At 37.2% G+C, this 24,503-nt stretch overlaps 1 non-coding gene across 1 annotated transcript; it reads right to left on the bottom strand.

The window, feature by feature from the left end:
- Positions 1-19,016: 19,016 nt before the first annotated feature.
- On the bottom strand, positions 19,017-19,123 carry LOC121215810 (small nucleolar RNA R71). Its single transcript, XR_005911783.1, has one exon. It is a non-coding gene; the product is annotated as a small nucleolar RNA R71 (small nucleolar RNA).
- Positions 19,124-24,503: the final 5,380 nt, after the last annotated feature.

Genomic DNA, 24,503 nt, shown 5'->3' with positions numbered 1-24,503 from the left:
TGAGGCTCGGGCTAGGTTGCGTCGGCTTGCGCAACAAGGCACTGTGAGGGAGTATGTACAGGAGTTTAGCGAGCTTATGCTCCAAATCTCAGATATGGGGGAGAAAGAGGCATTCTTTTCCTTTATGGACGGATTAAAACCGTGGGCAAAGCAAGAGTTGCAGCGCCGAGGAGTTCAAGAACTCACCAAGGCTATGTCAGTAGCAGAATCACTTGCTGAATTTGGTGGGAGGAAAGACAATTCCAATTCTTCTAAACCCAGATTAAAGGGTAATAGTGGGGGAGATAAAGAAAGGCCCACTAGGAACGGCGATGGTAAGAAACCTTGGGACAAGAGAAAGAGTGGGCCTATAAAGTGCTTCCACTGTGAGGGTCCACATATGATCAAGGACTGTCCAAAGAAGGCCGCTCTCAAGGCTATGGAAGCAAAGGGGGAGTCCGATGTGGAGGATAACAACCTTGGATCGATACTAGGGGGTGTCGAAGATAGAATGAGCCATGGTTTGATGTTTGTAGACATCATTGTGGCCGGCAGAAAATTGAATGCACTCGTTGACACAGGCGCTTCTGATTTATTCATGTCTGAGGAGGCTGCTTGTAAACTGGGCCTCAAGATAGATAATGAAGGGGGTCGGATCAAAACAGTGAACTCGGAAAGTATTCCAATCAAGGGGGTTGCAAAGGGAGTGGATCTTTAGCTCGGCGATTGGTCAGGGAAGGTATCCATTAAAGTAATACCACTTGATGACTATGATTTTGTGGTGGGACTAAGCTTCCTTGATCAGGTTAAAGCTCTTATTGCCCCTTCGAGCAATTACATGGTGATTTCAGATGCGAAACATCAATGCATGGTGAAAGTGACAAGGAAGAGAAGCTTTGAGGGAAAAACACTATCAGCAATTCAATTTGCTAAAGGTGTACGGAGAAATGAAGTCTCATATTTAGCCACCTTGAAGATCGAAGAGACCGCTGAGTTTGTTAGTGAGACCCCGAAAGAAGTGGGACAATTGCTACAATCATTTCGAGATGTAATGCCTGCTCAGTTGCCAAAAAGTTTGCCACCCAAGAGGGAGGTGGACCACAAAATCGAGTTAGTATCCAATGTGGTGCCGCTAGCAAGGGCCCCCTATCGTATGTCTCCGCCAGAATTAGAAGAGTTGCAGAAACAATTGAAGGAACTTTTGGATGCGGGATTCATTAGACCATCTAAATCCCCATATGGTGCGCCAGTGTTGTTCCAAAAGAAACACGATGGGTCCTTAAGAATGTGCATCGATTATCGAGCTCTAAACAAGATCACCGTGAAGAATAGGTATCCTATTCCTCTTATCGCAGACTTGTTCGACCAGCTTGGTAGTGCAAGATGGTTTACCAAGTTAGATTTGAGATCGGGGTATCATCAAGTTCGGATAGTCGAGGGGGACGAACCAAAGACAGCTTGTGTGACACGGTACGGTTCGTATGAGTTCCTTGTGATGCCTTTCGGACTCACGAATGCTCCAGCTACATTCTGCACCCTAATGAATAAGGTACTTCAACCCTTTCTTGATCGTTTTGTGGTTGTTTACCTTGACGATATTGTGGTCTATAGCAAGTCGCTTGAAGAGCACGTAAGACACTTGAGGGAGGTGTTCCAGACTTTGAGGGAAAATGAGCTGTTCGTCAAGGAGGAGAAATGCTCATTTGCCCAACAAGAGGTGTCATTCTTAGGCCACATTGTGGGAGGCGGTAAGATCCGAATGGATAAAAATAAGATTCGAGCCATTTCAGAGTGGGAGCCTCCAACCAAGGTAACAGAGTTGAGATCTTTCCTTGGATTGGCAAATTACTATCGCCGCTTTGTCAAAGGCTACTCCAAAATTACCACCCCCTTGACGGACATGTTGAAGAAGGGGAAGGTATGGGATTGGAGTCCAGAATGTGAGAAGGCCTTCAACCAATTGAAGCAAGAAATGACGAGGGAGCCCGTACTTGTCTTGCCAGATTTTACGAAGCCTTATGAGGTACGTACAGATGCATCAGATTATGCTATTGGGGGAGTACTGATGCAAGATGGACACCCAATTGCTTTCGAGAGTCGAAAGCTTAACGAAACGGAACGTAGATATACGGTCCAAGAGAAAGAGATGACTGCGGTAGTACACTGCTTGCGCACATGGAGACATTATTTATTGGGTTCCAGGTTCGTGGTCCTTACCGACAATGTTGCCAATAGTTACTTTCTAACCCAGAAAAAGTTGTCTCCCAAGCAGGCTCGTTGGCAGGTTTTACTAGCAGAGTTTGATTTCACAATGGAATATAAACCAGGAAGTGCCAACAATGTTGCTGATGCACTTAGTCGAAAGATGGAGTTCGCAGCAATCAGTCAACCTGATGGCTCTTTGTTGGAACGCATTCAAGAGGGATTGTCCCATGATCCTACGGCCAAAAATTTGATTGAGCTTGCCAAGGAGGGAAAAACAAGAAGATTTTGGCTTGATGGGGAGCTAGTATACACTCATGGACACCGCCTCTATGTGCCCCATTATGGGAAACTCCGTAAGGAAGTCATGAAGGAATGTCATGACTCGAAATGGGCAGGCCATCCAGGGATGCATCGCACTTTGGCCCTTTTGGAGGATCGCTATTATTGGCCTCACATGGGTGCTGATGTGGAAACCTATGTGAAAACTTGTCTAGTGTGCCAACAAGACAAGGTTGAGTTAAAGACTCCAGCCGGCTTGCTTCAACCCCTGCCAGTCCTAGAAAGGCCATGGGAGAGTTTATCCATGGATTTTATTATTGGTTTGCCTAAGTCTGACGGGTTTGCTAGTATTCTTGTTGTGGTGGACAGGTTTTCAAAGTATGCGACTTTTATTCCGGCGACCAAAGAGTGCCCTGCTGAGGAAGCAGCTCGGTTATTCCTTAGACACGTGGTGAAATATTGGGGAGTGCCACTATCTATTATCAGCGATCGAGATGGTCGATTTACTGGTCGGTTCTGGACGGAGTTGTTCAAGTTAATGGGCTCAGATTTGAACTTCTCCACGAGCATGCATCCACAAACCGATGGGCAAACTGAACGAGTAAATGCACTGTTGGAGACGTATCTTCGGCACTATGTGAGTGCCACACAAAGGGATTGGCCAAAGTTGCTGGATGTGGCCCAATTTTCATATAACTTGCAGCAAAGTGGGACCACGAATCAAAGTCCATTTGAAATAGTGACGAGTCAACAGCCACTCACACCCAACGCTGTTGTGACCCATTACACAGGACCAAATCCAGCAGCCTATAGATTCGCAAAAGATTGGCAAGAGAAGAATGACTTGGCTAGAGCTTGTTTACACAAGGCAAGTAAGCGTAGCAAGAAGTGGGCCGATCAGAACCGAAGGGATATACAATTTCAAGTGGGTGACTCAGTCCTTGCTAAACTACACTTGATTTTACGATATACTGGTTTGCACAAGGGTCTTGTGCGAAGGTATGAAGGGCCTTTTAAAGTTGTGAAGAGAGTGGGCAAGGTGGCCTACAAGCTGGAGTTGCCACCAAAACTTAAAGTACACCCAGTCTTTCATGTAAGCATGCTTAAGCCGTTTCATGAGGATCAAGAAGATCCGAATCGAGGCAAGTCCGAACGAGCACCGATGGGGGTAAAAGTCTCGTATGATCGTGAAGTAGAAAACATTGAGGCAGATCGGGTAATTAGACGAAAGTACCACCGACCACAGCACGAGTACTTAGTTCGATGGAAGGGACTTCCTGATAGCGAAGCAAGTTGGGAACCTGCTGAGGCATTGTGGCAGTTCCAAGGGAAGATTGACCAGTTCCATAAGGAGGATGCGACGAGGGCGTCGCTAGAACAAGTGGGGGAGAATGTCATGGGTTGCGCGTCGGTGCCCGCAACCATGACAAACTGGTGCGATCCATCGTGTTCGAGGGAGGTCATTTAGCCCAACCAAACTGGCCCAACCAAACTGGCCTGGTGATTTGAGAGATTAAAAGCCCATCTCAAGAGCCTGATAGAAATGGGAAGTGTTCTAGAAGATATAATTATGGAATCTTAGAGTTCTATTTGTATATAGCTGGTTACATAAGCTTAGAGTTCTAATTGTATTCAGCTTTTAATTATAGCTATTGATATACTGTGAGGCTCAACTATAAATAGAGACCTCTTTGCTCATTGTATATTCATTAAGTTATTAATAAGAATTTTGAGAGTATTCACTCAAACTTTTCTCTCAAGTGTTCCTGCTTTTGTTCATCTTTCAAGGCTCGTTCTTACTTCGTTCTTCTGCTGTTCTTCGTGAAAATCTTAAGGGAATTCTATTGAATCCTTTATTGTTGCGAGTGAAGTTGACTTGGGCGTTTTTGCTGCTGAATCTTTTTTTTGTTACAAGTTAGGCTGACTTAGGCGTTTGAAGCAGAGAAACTGCCTAAGGCCGCACGGATTGCGTGGGAAAACTCTAAGTCCGTGACACTTGTACATGGTTATAATTTTGACCCATGGCGTAAAATGTAAGTGCAATACATAACCCAACATCGAGGGAATTTCTGAAAAATACTAATTTCTTAAAATAATCATTAGATTAGTTTGTTTTTTTTAAATTACAGAATCGTACCAAAATAATGAAAATGCTCGAAAGCGTTTTCAACTAATTTGCAAGAAAATGCTTCCAGCTGGAAGCACTTTTTTTCTGACATGCTTTTTTAGGTTTAGGGTTTTATTTTAAATTAAGGTTAGGGTTTTGTGAATTTTAAGATTAAAGATTTAAAGTTGTGTAGGGTTTTGAGTATTCTTTTATATATATTTTTAAGTTTTTTTTTTATAATTTTTTGAGATGTAAAGTTAATAATTATTCAATTTGATATTTAGAGGCATCGTATTTACACCAATCGTATATTTGAATTATTCGAATTGTATAATTCAATTTGATTCATAATCAAAGCTCGAACTACTCGATTTGATTAGATATTAGTTTGTATTTTTTCGATTTTTTTGAGTGCAATTGAGTTTTGATCATTTTTTTCACAGGAGGTTGAGGTCGATCAGATTTTTCAGTCCATTATTTTTAAACTTTCAAATTACTTCAGAAAATATATCCTGGGATTCCCAAGATATTTGATGGGTAAGTGGGAAAGAAGTGTGGATTTGAAAGTGTTAGAGGGAAAACGCTCCACGTAGGACGCGTTTTCAGTGCACTGTCAGAAAAAAGCACTGAAAGTGAATCCAGTTGAACGCATTTTCGTGCCATGTTAGTTGAAAATGCGTCCAACTAGAGGTACTTTCAGTGCTTTTTTCTGATAATGCACTGAAAACACGTCCTACGTGGAACGTTTTCCCTCTAGCACTTTCAAATCCTCACTCACCTGGGAAAATTTTCTAAATTAATTGTCAGTCACCATCGGGTCTATAAAAGTATGGCTTTCAGCATTGAGTGGCATAAGACATTTACAACCAAAAAAATTTGTAAGAAGAACAAGAAGAAGAGGAAGTTCGCACATATGGCATAATTTGGAGCTACCACGCAATTTGCATCAAGTAAGGATTAATTTTTGTTGTTCATATTTAATTACAACGCTATTTTTTTGCATAATATTTTTGTTTCGAACATGTGGAACAGATGATTTCATTGAAAATGAGTGGACGAACCAATGCTATTGTTTATTACGACGGTGAAGTGTGTGACACCGAGAGCGGGGTCATTTTTTTATCAGAGAACACACACGATTTGCTTTTAACCCGAACATACAATTTCCGAGCTACGTGGAAGAATGGTGAAAAGTCATCGGATCCAACCAGATGAGAGTATCATCAAATAAATATTGATTTTGTGCTTCGGTCGACCCCGTTAAGCTTGATGCATTCGATATTAGAGGTGCAAGGGGGTTGGAGGTGATAGTGCAAATGCATATTGTTAGTGGATCACCAATTCTCAATTTATATGCGGAGTTTGTAAGGAAAAATGAAGGCCTTTGGAGGTCAGTTTCTTAATCGTAATCTATTTGTTGATTTTTTATTCATACTCAAGTTTTGTTGTAATTTGTAAACTTGCGTTTTTATTATACTATAGAAATCAATAAAATATACAACTTTGTTCCATTTTTCCCGTGCAAACTTGATTTAATAATATGAAATAATGACAACCAATTTTGATGCAAAAATGATATTTATTTAAAAATATTTCATATTCAACATCGATACAATCTTATCGACAATAACTTAGCTAAAAAAAATTAAATTTTACATGAGAAGTACAAAAAAAATCAATCCAATCCTTAGTGAGAATGTGTGTCATATCAGAGTGGTTGACAGTTGTGAGCCAAATTGCTTTTTGGTTCTAGCTAAATATCGGCCTCTTCGAGTAGAAGCTGTGGTCTCGGCCTCTCATCTTTTTTGCCTTCGTCTATAGTTGATTGTGATCGGTTGCTCATCAGTTGTTATCGTGTATCCTCCATTTTAGGAACAAGTAGTTGCGAAAATGTTCCACCTTGGTTGAATAATGATCTTAGAGGTCTTTGCAACACCATCGGCATATGGGTATAACTATATTGTGTCCCATACACCGATGGCAGAATGATTGGACTTCCGGTCGGTGCCCCAAACATAGGTAACCTATACGTTGTCATTGGATCTGTGATCTCTCGTAATATGGTGTAGCAGATTAAATTAATTTTCACACGTTAGAAGTTTGAAAACAAGCATTATAATTAGGTTTTAATTAGGTTTTAGTAAGTTTAACTAAATTCAAAGTGAGTCTTTTATTGACCTTAGGGGCCAAATGAAGCCCAAGGGTAAGTTAATGAACTTTGTAAGTGTGTAAAATACCATTAGAATGAGTGTTAAACCAATACTAGTCACTATGTCACAACACGGAGGGTTCAATGTTGCAACATAAGGAATAGAATGGAGAAATTCTGAAGTTGCCTTCGATGTCGCGACAAAATATTGCGACATACCCTTGAAGACATCCCAAGAAGGGTATATTGACTTCTATGTCGTGACACAGGTCCTAATATGTCGCGACATCGACTTTGGACAGGAATTAACACGAGCAAAGGGGCGTTTTGGTCCACACAATCAAACTTAAAGCTCGAGAACATCAACTAACCTAAGGTTAAGGACGACGACCACCTAAAATCTATAAATAGGCTCATTTGTCACACATTATGGACATGAATTACTTAGTTTAGAATTTCTTTTTTAATTCCAGTTTAGCTTTTCTCTTTTCTTAGATTTTAGATTTATTTTCAGTTTGTTCTTTGTTTTATTTTTGGGATATTTGATTTTTGGGTACAATTAAAACTTGTGGATTCACTTTCATTCTAAATACAAATTAGGTTTTTTCTTAAACTCTATACTTTTGGTTCATTTATCATGTTTACTTTTTATACTGATTCTATATTGTTTATGAAAACCATGAAGAACTAATCCTTTTATGGGGGATTAGTGTGTGGAGGTCGAAAGATAAGTGGTCATTGCTGACTCGTTATTTTAGTGGATGTATCAGAAGATCTTGCTAAGATATCGACTAGTTGATTGACGAGAAACCCAAGGCGACAGTTGATGAAGATTACTGAAGCGAGATAACCACTCATAACTAGATTTGATTAATTAAACTTTTCAATCTCTTGATATTTATTTCTTTATTATATTTTATGATTATAAAAATCTGAAAAAATCCCTTTTATTTATATTTTGGCACTTTAACTTATTCAGAATACTAATTAGATCTTTTGTTGTTTAGGTTAAAATTGATCTAGCACTAGCCTCCATTGGGTATGATCCTTAGAGTACTCACCTACTCCATTGTAACTATATTACAATTGGACCCATATACTTGTGAATACTGCCTCATTTATATATATTTTATTGCAGTATTTACACTCTGGACGTTAGTACTTCTAAAGGTGGTCAATCTGTCGTCATTTAAAATGTTGATGGCATCAGCATGTAATATGCCGGGGACGAAGATCCAAAAATAAAACTTGGCATTGATTTAGAAACAGAAAAATGGGGTGCAATATGTGGTGCTTGTGTAAAAATGACGGGCTTAGTATAAGCACCAGAATAAGTCGAGCCATACTGATCGGGGGATGGTGCAGCTATTGGTGTGTTGGGATTGCCGATACGCCTGATAACACTTGAAAAGAATTATATTTCAAGCTTCTAGAGTGAATTAAAATTTTGTAATTAAGTAAATATGTTTGCATTTTTAGGATATTTTTAGAACATTTCATAACAAACCTTGGATTATGCTACAAATATTATTATTTGTTACTTTTATTATTAGGGAAGAAAGGTGTTGGTTGTGGTTGGCAGCAAGTGCAGGATGAAGAAGAGAAGAGAGAAAAGAGTGGGAAACTGAAGGAAGTGAAATATTGCCATGGTAAAATGTTGGTTGGATTGCCAAAAAGATTGCCATGGTAATTCCAAGAAGATGACGCAACACTCAACCCACGTCACTCTCAGCCAGCTGTACTTGTACTAGATAAACTACCCTGAAGAAAAAGGAAGCAAAAGGTATGTGCTGAGAGGAAGGGACCTACCCTATAAATGAGGAAAGAAAAAAGAAAAGAGGAGAGAATTTTTGGAGAAAGAGAATTAGAGAGTAGTTTTTCTCTCTGCATTAGATTCTCATGGAAAATCTCAGAGAAAAGAGAGGAGAGGGTAGCAGCTTACAGAGCAGAAAAGTCATAGACGCAAGGAAGGGGAAGAGAAATCTGCCCTGGGTTTTGCATAAAATCTCATTATTAAAGTGAAAGCTAGAGTAGCGAGAGCTTCCTGCAGTTTTGCCTTTATTTTATGATTTGCACTTTGTGATTTGTGAACTTAAATGATGATGTTGAATGTAACACCCCTAACCAGTATCCATCGCCGGAACAGGGTTACAAAGTATTACCAAATTTTTCAAATCAAACGAACATAAATTTCAAACATTTCAAATCCTATCAATAATCATAGAAAAACCAATCCAAAACATACATATTTTCCCTTAAACGAGCCCTCGACGCCTTAAAAACACGTTAGCAACAAGTCGGGACTAAAACGGTAACTCAGAGAAATTTTTAAAAATTAGTAAAAATTTTCAACATTGCACGGGTCACACGGCCAAGAGACATGCCCGTGTCTCAGGTCGTGTGAGCATTCAAAGTAGGGACACACGATTGTGTCCCAGCCCGTGTTCGTGCCCCTGTAACTCACTGATTTGGGTCACACGACCAAGCCAGACGTCCATATGCTAGGACGTGTACCCTTTGAAGTAGCCCCACATGCCCGTGTGACAGGTCGTGTGTTAGGCTGTGTAACAGCCAGACTTGCAACCCTTTGAAAGCTATAGGGGAGACACGGTCGTGTCACCTGGCCGTCTGTCACACACGGCTGAGACACACGCCCGTGTCTCTGCCTGTGTGGACGAAAAATAGGCTATTTTCAAGCCATTTTCTCACCCAAACTAGCATGTACCTACAAGCATATTTTCACACATAACAAGGCACCAATATCATGCATATTCTAGCTTCATACATATGGTATAATCACATACAAGCAATATGCCCTTAGGCACCTCAAATGAAAACATGTAAACATGTATAATCATGTACTCTATTTGAAAAAAAAATACTCAACTAACTTTTAGGCATATTTGTATCAATACATACCATTTAATTTACTAACCAAAAACTTACCAAATGATGCCAAATATACCATTCAACAAATAACATCAATAACCATATAAGCCATATATATAATATGGATATTTAAACCATAACTTCATCTTCCATAATTCAAGCATTTCAAGCCAAATATCATCCATATTAAGGCTACCATTTACATGCCAAAACTAAGTTTATTTCATCACCAAAATGCCATAACACAGGCCAAACCAATTCTGAATCATGCGTCAAATAACACAGGCCAAATAACAAATGGTGTCGCCAAATTTTTAACGCAAATACAATAGCTACCAACTCTGAATCATGCGTCGAATAATGCATTTCATGCGGATTTAACTGTTTGGAAGCATAAGCTATCACTCTGCCTTCTTGCATCAAAACATAGCCTAAACCATTGGAAGATGCTTCGTTGAAAATCACAAAATCTTTACTCGATTTAGGCTGACCCAGACTAGTGTATCAGTTAGCAGTGCTTTCAACTGATTAAAACTTTGTTGACACTTCTCAAACCATTCAAATTTCACATCTTTCTATAATAATCTTGTCATTGATGTAGCTATCATCAATAACCCTTTGACGAATCTTCGGTTATAACCAGCTAATCCCTACAAACTTCTAACTTTGGATACATTTCTCAGTTTTTTCCAGTCAACAACTGTTGAACTTTTACTCGGATTAACTCTGATGCCTTCAGCCGATACTATATGTCCCAGAGAACTAACTGCTTGAAGCCAAAACTCACATTTGCTAAAGTTATCAAAAAGTTGTTTATCTCATAGAGTTTGCAACACAATTCTCAAGTGTTTAGCATGCTCAGTCCCGTCTTGTGAATATATGTGAATGTCGTCAATAAATACCACAACAAACCTATCTAAAAATAATCTGAATATTCTATTCATCAAATCCATAAATACTGCAGGTGCATTAGTTAAACCAAACGACATCACAAGAAATTCATAGTGTCTGTACCTAGTTTTGAATGTAGTTTTCGGCACATCTGAATCTTTAACTCGTAGCTGATAGTAGCCAGAACAAAGATCAATCTTCAAAAATACTGTGGCACCTTTCAACTGATCAAACAAATCATCAATACGAGGCAGTGGACATTTGTTCTTGATTGTAACCTTGTTAAGCTGATGGTAATCAATACACAATCTCATCGATCCGTCATTTTTCTTAACAAACAGAATTGGTGGACCCTAAGGTGAGAAACTAGGTCGAGCAAAACCCCGATTTGTCAATTCTTGCAGCTGTGATTTCAACTCTTTCAACTCAATACTAGTTCAATAGCAAACTCAACCTCTCTGATCGACGATAATCCAGGTAACTCCTATGGAAATACAACAGAATACTCACAAACTACTGGCACTGATTCAAGCTTTAATTTAGAAACTTTAGTATCCAATACATAAGCAAGGTAAGCATTGCAACCTTTTCTCACATATTTCTACGCTGACATAGCAGATATAACATTAGGCAACCGACTCACACTATCTGATTCAATCCAAAGCGTTTCTCCTTCTGACATTTCAAAACAATAAGCTTTCGTCTACTATTCACAATAACGTTGTGTGGAGTTAGCCAATCCATGCCCAAAATCACATCAAATTCATCAAACGGTAATAGCATCAAATTAGCCAAAAAATTGTAACCTTGAGTCATCAAAGGACAATTCTTGCAAACTTTATCAACTAGCACATACTGACTTAGGGGGTTTGACACTTCAACCACGAATTCAGTGGACCCAACAAGGAAATTCTTACTAGTTACTAAACTCGTGCATACATAAGAATGAGTTGATCCTGGATCAATTAAAGCGGTAACATCAGTATCAAAAATAGAGAAAGTACTGCTAATAACATCTGGTGTAGAAGCATCCTCTCGCACGTGAATAGCATAATCCATAGCTGGTTCTCATGCCTCAGATATCACTGCAGATTTTTTCATTACACCACGGATACCACTCACATTTTTGGGATTACGAGGTGGTCTACCTCTCGCAGCAGTGTTGTTCGGCCTCGTAGTCTGAGCTTTCTCTTTCTCAGATTTCTCTAGAAAATCTTTAAGATAATGATCAAAGGAACCACACTTGAAGCATGCCCCGTTCTTCAGTCGAGATTCACCATAATGTGGTCTTTTCTAGTGCTTACACTCGGGTCTGACATATCTGACCCTACCCACACTTGCTACAAATGTAGCCTGAGGTTTTGGACTAGAGGACCGATTACCCCTGTCTTTACTATAATATCCCACAGAAGCCGTGGAACGGTTGTGATGTTCTTTTGATCTCTTTGACGTGACTTCCCATTCGATCTTTTCTCGTGTCTCTAGTTTCAAAATCAGCATGTCTTTTCTCTTTACTCAATTCTCCGGCTTTGTGTGCTCGATCAACTAAGATAATAAATTCTTTGAACTTTAGAATTTTGACTAGAGGCTTTATGTGTAACACCCCTTACTCGAGACCGTTTCCGGATTCGAGCACGAGGCATTGCTTAACTTATCTTACTAATTCGGAGCATAAAAATTTACTTTGCAAATTAATTTCACTATTTACAGCAAAGATGTCCAATTGCGCAGCAGTCACTAAATTAATTATAACTTGAGATACGGAACTCAAAATTTAACTCCGTAAATTTCCTTGAAACTAGACTCATATATCTACTTGCCATAAAATTTTTAGAATTTTTGGTTCAGCCAATTAGTACAGTTTATTAGTTAAAGTCTCTCCTATTTCACCAATCGACTGTCCTGACCTCTTGTCACTAAAAATAAATTTTCTCACTGTAGAATTTTCATATGAAGTTCTTACTTGTTTCTACAGAAAATAGACTCAATAAGGAATCTAGACATATAAACTATATCTCATAAAAATTTTTATAAAATGTTTAATGATTTTCTAAACTTAGAACAGGGGACTCCAGAAACAGTTCTGACCTTGTCTCACTAAAATTGACATATCTTAAAATTTAAATTTCCTTTTGATACACTGTTATTTTTCTATGAAAATAGACTCAACAAGATTTAATTCCATATATCATTAACCCTCTAATTCATTTTATACCATCCTAGGTGATTTTTCAAATTCACGTCACTGTGCTAGCTGAATTATGTTTCTTTGCAAAATTTTATCATTTCATGATTTCCATGCATAATTTATCACCTAATCTTTCATAACAACAAACACCTTCATACTTAACCATTTTAATGACCATACATCATCAAATGCTTACACATCATTCATTAGCAAAATCATCATTACCAACATACAAAATAACTAAATCCCTATACATGCCATAACTCAAACGTGTTTTGACATAAAATACCGAGCAGTTATGGTTGATAGTGTGGACGATCTCCGACTTCTTTAGGATCCTTGAAGTAGCTTTGCAATACTATAAGAGAAAGAGAAATAAAAGAAGTAAGCATAAAGCTTAGTAAGTTTACTAGCAAATAAATAACAACATTAAACACAAATAATTAAACTCAAGTGACTATATCTCTAGTTTACTCTTTAGTTAATCTCATTCTAGTTCTCTTGCTTATTTACTTAGAATACTTGTGTGCATAACTTACTCATCTCTTGCTGCATCGTTGAACATCAATTGATAGTATAATAAGTTCTTAACTCTTATAACTTACCTGAGCTTGCCATTTATGCTTTAAACTAAACTTTCATGAACATGGTTCGCTTATTAGCCCGTTGAGCTACATTGGAACAATAAGGATACTCGGGTCTCTTCTGATAATAACATGCCAAAGCCATGTCCCAGACATGGTCTTACATGGGATGTTCTCATCTCGGTGCCCATGCCATGTCCCAGACATGGTCTTATAGGGGACCTCTCATCTCGGTGCCAACGCCATGTCCCAGACATGGTCTTACATGGGACCTCTCATCTCGGTGCCAACGCCATGTCCCAGACATGGTCTTACATGGGACCTCTTTACCCAAATGTCATGACATTCGTATCCAGTACCATCCTTATGTATCAACGGGACTTTTTAATTTTAATTCTCTATCATTTTATGCTTGGATCAACATTAAATAAATTCATAAAATAAATGCATAATTGCTGGAAAATAACAATATTAATAATAATTATTGAAATATTGTATTTATTTACCGTAAACTTACCTCGGTATCAACTATAGCCCAATTCACCAACTTAGTCTTCAACTTTATTCTTCTCTTTGTCTAACCTCGAGTTTCGTTCTTCTTGATCTAAAATAGCAAACTTAACTTATTTAATACTCACATTCATCAAAACAGCCCTCGAATCTAACTTTTTCAAAATTTATGATTTTACCCCTAAACTTTTACATAATTACATTTTTGCCCCAAGACCCGGAAATTAAACTTCATCCCTTATTCTTATGTTTTATGACATGCTAAACATTTTTCCCTTCTATGGCAACATCAAATTCCCACTCTAACACTTATGAACATTAGGTATTTTTACTGATTATGTCGTTTTACTCGTTTTCACTTAAAATCACTTAGCAAAAGTTGTTTAACATAATTTATAGCTTCATATTCTACCATAAAACATCAAAATAAACACATTTCACCTATGGGTATTTTTCCAAATATAAACCCTAGGTTAAATTATTGCTAGAATAAGCTAAATTAAGCTACCGGGACTCTAAAAACGTAAAGAACATTAAAAACGGGGCTTGGAATCACTTACTATGGAGCTTGGAAGCTTGAAAACCCTAACTATGGCTCCCCCCTTACTGATTTCGTCCTAATGAAGAAGATGATGATTTTTGCCATCTTTTTCCCTTTTAATTCTTTTTATTACTAGATTACCAAATTGCCCCTAACTTAAAAATTTTCTATTTCACTTATTTCATGTCCATTTTTGTCTACCAAGTTACCAATGGTCTAATTACCATATAAGGACCTTCAATTTAAAGTTTCATAACAATTGGACACCTCTAACATGTAGAAATCAACTTTTACACTTTTTACAATTTAGTCCTTTTGACTAAATTGAGTGCCCAAACGTTGAAATTTTCGAACAAAATTTTCATGAAATCATTTTGTGAAATCGTAGACCATAAAAATATAAGAAAAATAAATTTTCTCATCGAATTTGTGGTCTCGAAACCACTGTTCTGATAATATTAAATTTGGGCCATTACATTATGTCTTCATTTAACCATTCCTCGAATCTCTTACACATGGCGGTCTTGGTTGGGATGCATTCCCAAACATATTTACTCAGTTTGACAAACTCCCACTTGTACTCTAACAAATACATACGACCCTGTTTGAGTTCAAGAAATTATTTACATTTCTGATCCAGAAATCTCTGGCTAATGTATTTCTTTTGGAACTTGGTTTGGAAGAATTTCCAGATGATCCGCTCTCTTGGCACTACAGAAATCAACGTGTTCCACTATTGGTAAGCCGAATCTTTCAATAAGGATATCGCGCACTTGACACACTCGGCCGGTGAACAAGACAATTCATCGAAAACCTTGATTGTATTCTCTAACAAGAATTCTGCTTTCTCGGGATCATCTTCAACAGTAGCTCTGAATTCCTCAGCCTCGTACTTATGAATCTTATCAATTGGTGGCTTACTAGCATGTAAAGGTTCTATACCTTGAGGAATAAAAGGGACCAGTTGGGAAACATGAGGGGGTGGAGGTTGTTGAGCAGCCGGGTTCGTCCGTACGAACTTGGTAAATCATTCATTCATCATCTGAAAGAAGGCTTCCTTAGTCTCTCATTCTCGGCCCTCAGATACAGGCCTTGTACCGCTCGATGCTACTTTGTGAATGGAGGCTGGAGCGTTACTTTCTACTTCATCAGAGTTAGCTCGGTTGGATGTCATTACTATAAGAAAACATGTTTTAAAACAGTTAGGAGATATCACACTATCACATGTTATATAGTGGCATGTATAACTAGACTCATATACGATATGTTCAGTCTGAGAATCGACTAAACTGTAGCTCTGATAATAATAAATATAACACCCCTAACCCGTATCCATCGTTGAAACAGGGTTATGGAGTATTACCAGAGTTTTCAAATCAAACGAACATAAATTTCAAACATTTCAAATCATATCAATAATCATAGTAAAACCAATCCAAAACAAACATATTGTCCTTTAAATGGGCCCTCGTGGCCCTAAAAACACATTCGCAACAAGAAGGGACTAAAAGGGAAACTCAGTGAATTTTTCAAAAATTAATGAAAATTTTTAGCACTGCAAGGGTCACACAGCCAAGAGACACGCCCGTGTCTCAGGTTGTGTGGGCGTTCGAAGTAGGGACCCACGGTCGTGTCCAAGCCGATGTTCGTGCCCGTGTAACTCACTAACTTAGGTCACACGGCCAAGCCATATGCCCGTGTGCCAGGCTATGTACCGTTCGAAGTAACCCTACATGCCCGTGTGCTAGGCCATGTAATAGCCTAACTTGCAACCCTTTGAAAGCTATAGAAGACACATGACCGTGTCGCCTGGCCGAATCACACAGGGCTGAGACACATGCCCTTGTCTTTGCCCGTGTGGACGAAAAATAGATTATTTTCAAGTCATTTTTCTCACCCAAGTTAGTATGTACCTACAAGCATATTTGCACACAATTACAAGCCATAACAAGGCGCCAAAATCATGCATATTCTAGCTTCATACATATGGTATAATCACATACAACCAATATGACCTTAGGCACTTCAAATGACAACATGTAAATATGTATAATCATGTACTCTATTTGACCAAAATACTTAACTAATTTTTAGGCATATTTGTATCAATACATACCATTGAATTTACTAACCAAAAACTTACCAAATGGTGCCAAATATACCATTCAACAAATAACATCAATAACCATATAAGCCATTCAAAACAAAGTACCAATTCTCAACATTTCTAAAAAGATGCCATATATATAATATGCATATTTAAACCATAACATTGTCTTCCATAATTCAAGCATATCAAGCCAGACATCATCCATATTAAGGCTATCATTTACATGCAAAACTAAGTTCATTTCATCACCAAAATGCCAGAGCACAAGCCAAACCAAAATTAAACAACTGAAAGTACCAAAAGAGCCGATGGATAGTGTGATATAGCTCTGACAAGCTTCCAACCCGAATGAGCTTCCGATTCAATATAAAACATAGAAGAATAACACAGAGTAAGCTTTTAAGCTTAGTAAGTTCGTATAACTTAAAACATAACTTACCATTTAATCACAAAATAGGTAAGATAAACATAGCATGTCCTAACATAATTTGGCCAAATGCCTAAGCACATATAAACTAACCATGTTAGCCATGTAAATACATGTACAAACCAATAATCATGGATGAGTGGAACAATTGATTAAGTTTCATATACATGTATCACCCAATTCAATTTTCCATATACTATGTAACAACATTTCCATATAATTCATATGTACCCTTATAATAGTCCGTAATGAACCCTTACCATTTCATATCAGAATAATACCCGTTGAACCATTAGAATATCGTTGGATACCCGAGATAGCTCACACATAGTGTCCTAACTCATATAACTGTAGCCCGTCAAATCCTATACATGTATGCTCACACAAATGCCAAGCCATGTACATCCAGTATAACTATTTATGGTCTAATTATCATTTAAGGACTCATAGTTTAAGGTTATATAGTTATTTAATACCTTTAGCTACTAGAACTCAACTTTTGCACTTTACGTGATTTACACCTTTTTATCAAATTGAGCATGTAAACGGTAAAATTTCTTAACGAAATTTTTATACGGTACTACTATCATGCTAAAGGCAATAAAATAATTACAAAATTAATTTTTCAAATTTGTATTTTTGGTCCCAAAACCACTATTCCGATTTCAATAAAAATGGGCTGTTACATTCAATGGTTTTATTTTAGATTTGAATGTCCAATCCATGAGTTAAATCTCATTAGGTTGGAATTATTTGGGTGAATTTTATTTTCTTTAAGGCCCATGGTATGATTTTGAGTAGATTACTATTTCGTTTGATTTATGATTAGTTTAAATGCATATAGGCATGCTCTAGAAATAGATGATTGTATGGTATGTTAGTAGATATGATTTAATTCTGAAAAGATTAAATAGATTGGATTATTATTGGTTGATACAGGCAAGTATTCGAAAGAATATGTGTAGCACTCAAGACATAGAAGGTGCGATCTATACAGGGAAAGGAAAAACAATGTTGATATCATTTTTGAGTTCTGTAGGCATACAAAAAAACTCAGTATGGTAACTGAAAGTCTGGCTTTCGAAACAAGCAGATTACAGTAGTGAATCCCTGGGCAGTAGAATGATCAAGGTTTTGCCATGGCATTATTATGGTATAAGAATAAAGCCTAAGTAATTCCAACCTTTATCATTCAACAATACAAATCTTCCTTACTGATTCTTTGAGAATTGCCACAATATTTCAATTGCCCTAGCATTTTTTCATTCATAATTGATTTTATTAATCCATTTATTAATTCTCTTCATCAATTTGTCATATGTTTTTTTTGCACAGTGTAATTAGTAAATTTCATAAGTAATAGCAAAACCAATTATTTTAATTAATTTCGATCACTGTGGAGACAATACTCACTCATCATTTTATTACTTGCTTCGACATGACACTTGCACATTCGCATTATACATTCACAGGCGACAAGTTTTTACCGTCATTTTCGGGATCGATAAAGTTGGTGAAAAATTTGGCGTGTTATTAGCTCTTTAAGTTTATTAGTTAGTTTAGTTAGTTGTTTTAATTTTTTTTTGTTTTTCAGGATTTTTATTGGTGTATGAGTAGAGATATTCTACAATTGAAGAGTATTCTTTTGATCCAGAAATTTAAAGAAGCTTAAGAAGAAGGAGAAAAGAATTGCAAGAAATGGAAAGAATTAGAAATGATCAGGTTAGAGGAGAGCCATTACATCAGGATAGAAGGGATGCTGATATTCCTCGAATATTAGATGACAGAGACTGACCCATCAAAGAACATGTAGTACCGATCTTGGATGATCTAAATCCAAGGATTGTCAGGACGCATATTCAAGCTCAACTTTTTGAGTTAAAGCCGGTGATGTTTCAAATGTTACAAACTGTAAGGTAGTTTAGTGGATTGCCTACTAAGGATCCACGGTTGCACTTAAGACTATTTTTGAAATTCTATGATTCATTCAAGCAGTAAGGTGTTCCTGAAGATGCTCTGAGGCTGAAGTTATTCCCTTATTCATTATAGGATCGTGCCAGAGCATGGTTAAATTTATTGCTGTCAGGTACGATGGCATCTTGGAATGAAATTTGTCAGAGGTTTCTGCTAAGATATAATCCTCCAAACATGAATGTCAAATTGAGGAATGATATTACGTCCTTTCGGTAATATGAGGATGAAACATTATATGAAGCGTGAGAGCTATTCAATGAGCTAATTAGAAAATTCCTAATGCATGGTTTTCAACATTGGACAGAAATGGAAATGTTTTATAATGGATTGAATGCGCATACAAGGATGGTGGTTGACGCATCGTTTAATGAGACTTTGCAAGATAAATCATATAATGAGACATATGAAATTCTAGAGACGATAGCAAATAACGATTATCAATACCCCACTGCAAGAGTAGGGACTAGCAGAAGAGTTGTTGGAGTAATGGAACTTGATGCAATTGCTTCCCTAATAGCTCAGATATCATTTTTAATGAATATGATTAAAACACTGAAAAGACCAGTTGCAGTGTAGGAAATGAAAGCAGCTGAGTTAGCATGTGTTTATTGCGGAGAAGATCTGGTTTTGATGAATGCCCATCGAATCCAGCCTCAGTTTATTATATGGGGAATTTTAATCGCAATGATAACAACCCATATTCCAATACATATAATTCGGGGTGGAAGCAACATCCCAATTTTAGTTGGAGTAATCAAGGGGTAGGAAATTCTAGCAATGCTATTCGACAGAATGTTGTAAGGGCACCTCTTGGATACAATCAACCCATGCCACATCAAAATGCTCAACAAAATTCAGCTTAGAGTTCTTCATATATGGAAAATTTATTAAAGGAATACATGGGCAAGAAGGATGTTGTCATTCAAAGTCAAGCCGCACCTTTAAGAGCTTTAGAGAATCAAGTGCGAGAAATTTCCAAAGCTTTAATCTTAATACAAAAAGGAGCACTGCCGAGTGATACTGAAAATTCATGATCTCAAGGGAAGGAACAATGCAAAGCCATTACCATCAGAAGTGGTACACAACTACCAATAGTTGTTAATGATACCACTATTGAAGAAAATAGTTCAGATTTCACAAATATGAAGAATTCAGAACCAGTAGTGGAGTAGGCTACAAAAGAAATGAGTAACTAGAAAAATGTTGAAGCAGATTCATCTTGTATTTCCAATAAAAATGCCATGGAAAAACAAACTCAACAATTGGAAGGAATGCCACCACCACCTTTTCCTTAACATTTCCAAAAATCTAAGCAAAATTTTCAATCCAAGAAATTCTTGGATGTCTTGAAGCAATTACATATCAACATACCATTGGTGGAAGCATTGGAACAAATGCTTACCTATGTGAAATTCATGAAAGATATCTTATCAATTAAGAGAAGGTTAGGGGAGTTCAAAATCGTTGCTCTCACTGAAGGGTGCACAGTAATGCTGAGAAACAAATTGCCACCAAAACTGAAGGATCCAGGGGGTTTTACTATACCTTTTTCTATTAGAAACCATTATGTAGGCAAAGCATTATGTGATTTAGATGCAAGTATAAATCTAATGCCTATGTTTGTTTTTAGGAAGTTGGGAATAGGGAATGCGAGACCTACAACTGTCACATTGCAATTAGTTGATCATTCATATGCACATCCAGAAGGTAAAATAGAAGATGTGTTGGTAAGAGTTGACAAATTTATTTTTCCAGCAGATTTTATTATTCTAGAATGTGAGGCTGATAAGGAGGTTCCAATCATAATGGGGAGACATTTTCTAGCAATTGGTAGAACATTAGTTAATTTACAAAAAAGGCGAATTAACTATGAGAGTTAATGATCAACAGATAACCTTTAATGTTTTTGATGCTATGAAACGTGCAGTTATAGATGAAGAATGTCATGCTGTTGAGATTGTTGACATAATAGTTTAGGAAGAATTTACAGAATTTTATCACAATAATTTTAATGATGATGCAGACACATTTGAGTTAATTGAAGCAGAAATGATTGAAGAGCTTGATTAACTGATAGAAGCTATGCAAATTGAGAATTGATCAAGGAGAAGTTTTGAATCATTAAATTTATCGTAGTGTTCTTTTAAATTTCATCGGCCATTCATAGAAGATCCTCCTACGTTGGAATTGAAGCCTTTTCCAGTACATGTAAAGTATGCTTACTTAGGAGATAACAACATATTTCCTGAAGTTATTTCTACGGTATTGACATTAGATCAAGAGGCTCAATTGTTGAAATTTTTAAAGAAATCTAAGAAGGCATTGGGGTGGACGATTACGGATATTAAGGGAATCAATCTGACAATCTAGGTGCACAAGATATTACTGGAGGATTACCATGGCAAATCTATCGAGCAGCAGAGAAGACTGAATCCCATTATGAAGGAAGTTGTGAAAAAGGAGATTATCAAATGGTTGGATGCTAGAATTATATACCCAATTTTTGATTGTTCTTGGGTGAGCCTTGTCCAATGTGTACCTAAGAAAGGGGGTGTCACCGTGATAAGCAATGATAATAATGAACTCATTCCTATTCATACTGTCAGGGATAGAGGGTTTGTATAGACTATCAGAAACTCAACAAAGCAACAAGAACCATTTTCCTCTACCATTTATCGACCAGATGTTAGATAGACTAGCGGGGAAAGCCTTCTATTATTTTCTAGATGGTTATTCGGGGTACAACTAGATTGCCATAGCTCCTACTGAGCAAGAGAAGACCACATTCACATGTCCTTATGGAACTTTTGTGTCTCAATGAATTCCGTTTGGATTATGCAAAGCCATTGCAACATTTCAGCATTGCATGATGGCAATATATTTGGACATGGTGGAGAAATTTTTAGTAGTTTTTATGATTGACTTCTCGGTGTTTGGCGATATCTTTGAAGATTGTTTAAAAAATTTGGAGTTAGTTCTTTTTCGATGTGAAAAAACCAACCTTATTCTTAATTGGGACAAATGCCACTTCATGGTTCGTGAAGGCATTGTTTTGGGACATAAAATTTTGTAGCAAGGGATTATCGTCGACAAAGCAAAGATTGAGGTTATTGAGAAATTGCCACCACCCTCCACAGTTAAAGGTATTCGCAGTTTTCTTAGCCTTGTAGGATTCTATTGATGATTTATCAATGATTTTTCAAAAATATCGAAACCTCTATGTACATTGTTAGAACGCAACAGATCTTTCAATTTTGATAAGCCGTGCTTACAAGCACTTGAGGAATTTAAAAAGCAGCTAGTCACAACACCAATAGTCATAACACTAGATTGGACTTTACCTTTCGAACTGATGTGTGATGATAGTGATTTTGACGTAGGAGCAGTACTTGGGCAAAGAAAGGACAAGGTATTTCATGCTATCTACTACGCAAGCCGTACATTGAAAAATTCATAGCTAAATTATACCACCACTAAGAAGGAACTATTAGCTGTGGTATTTGCCTTCGACAAATTCAGAGCTTACTTAGTGGGCACCAAAGTTTTGGTTTATACTGACCACTCTGCTGTTAAGTACTTGGTGACAAAGGAAGATGCCAAGCCTAGATTAATTCGATGGATACTACTACTACAAGAATTTGATCTGGAAATTAGAGATAGGAAAGGCATAGAAAATCAAGTGGTTGATCACTTGTCTCAAATTGAAGCAGGAAATGAAGGCAATAATATTTAGTACATTTAGGATGATTTCACAGATGAGCAACTGTTAGTTGCCATGACATTATCGTGGTATGTTGATATCGTCAATTTTTTGGTTAGTGGGTTACTGCCACTTGAGCTCACAAATAAAAAAAGAAGGAAATTTATCCATGATGCCAAGCAGTATTATTGGGATGAGCTGTTTTTATTCAAACATTGTGCATACTAGATAATTCGAAGGTGTGTTCCAGATGATGAGATTCAAAGTATTTTTTATCATTGTCATTTAGCACCATCTGGAGGACACTTCGGGGAAGTTCTCCAATCTGGTTTTTATTGGCCAACATTGTTTAAAGATGCTCATAAATTTTGCCAAGTTTGCGATCGCTATCAAAGAACTGGAAATTTATTGAGAAGGTATGAAATGCCCTTGCAAACTATTTTAGAACTGAAACTATTTGACGTATGGGGAATTGATTTTATAGGTCCATTCCCACTTTCTTGGGGCAATGTATACATACTTTTAGCTATTGATTATGTCTCTAAGTGGGTTGAGGTTGTTGCTTTACCAACGAATGATGCGAAATCGGCATTGAAATTTCTACGCAAAAATATTTTTACTAGGTTTGGTACCCCTCGTGCTCTAATTAGTGATGAAGGTTCACACTTTGATTGTAAATTAGTTGCTAATGCTCTGAACATGTATGGCATTAAGCATAAAATTGCCACGGCATACCATCCCTAGACAAATGGATAGGCGGAAGTCTCTAATAGAGAGATTAAATAAATTTTGGAGAAGGTAGTCAATCCCACCAACAAAGATTGGTCATCCAGATTGGACAAAGCTTTGTAGGCATATCGCACTGCATTCAAGACACCATTGGGGATGTCGCCTTTTCGGCTTGTTTATGGGAAACCCTGTCATTTTCCTGTTGAACTTGAACATAAGATTGGAGTGCTGCTAGCACTAATCGCCTATTGGAGTTCAATGAGATGGAAGAATTTAGAGCACAAGCTTATGAGAATGCCAAGCTGTAGAAAAAAATAACTAAACGATGGCATGACAACAAGATTTTGCCACAGAAATTTGCACCTGAACAACAAGTCTTGTTATTTAATTCTAGGCTTAAATTGTTTCCTGAAAAGTTAAAATATTGTTGGTCTAGCCCATTTGAGATAGTGCATGTCTCATCTCATGGAGCTGTAGCAGTCAAAGACAGCAAGACTTGTTCTACTTTCAAAGTCAATGGCCAACGATTAAAGCTTTACTTTGGAGCTCCTATAATTCTTGATAAAAAATCCATCACTTTTTGAATTGCTTAATATTTCTTTCCTGCATTGTTTTGTTCATTTACTTTGCTTTTAATTTCTTTGTTTCGTTTCTTCAATCAATTTACTTAACTGTTATTTTCTTTTGTTTTTAGGCACATTATGGCCCAGCTTTGTAGAAATAAACCCATTTAATATATTATTTAATTTTTCATTTAATAATTTGTCTATTATTTTTCTTTTTTCTGTGTCAGGGCACAATCTCAGGTTAATCTTATTCGCCACGTCATTGCTATATTTTCTCTCACGTTTTACCCTAGTTGATTCACTTCTTTTCTAACTTTTTTTTCTGTTTCATCTTTTTCACTCTTCTCTGTTTTTAATCCATAAAACTGTAAAGGTCTCACCTTTTCATTTTCCAGTCACTATTTTCTCTCAAATGGCTTGGGAAACACCATCTTCTTCTACCTCTGTGCACCCGCGGACATTCTTTAGTAAAATCATGGAAGAAAATACCCAGAACATATCAAATAGGCCATTTTGCGTGGAAAAAGGTTTCTTTTTCCAAGATGCCCCATTTATGGGCTACTTTGAAGCGATCTCTTCGATCATGGAGAAGCATGGGTGGCAAATCTTCTGTCTCCACCCCGTTGATGTTCTCACCAGGGTAGTGAAAGAATGTTATGCTTATATCACCTCTCC

Source organism: Gossypium hirsutum, chromosome D03, assembly GCF_007990345.1.
Source record: "Gossypium hirsutum isolate 1008001.06 chromosome D03, Gossypium_hirsutum_v2.1, whole genome shotgun sequence".
Taxonomy (NCBI): domain Eukaryota; kingdom Viridiplantae; phylum Streptophyta; class Magnoliopsida; order Malvales; family Malvaceae; genus Gossypium; species Gossypium hirsutum.
The sequence above is the reverse complement of the archived record's forward strand: the minus strand, read 5'-3'. Positions and strand labels throughout refer to the sequence as shown.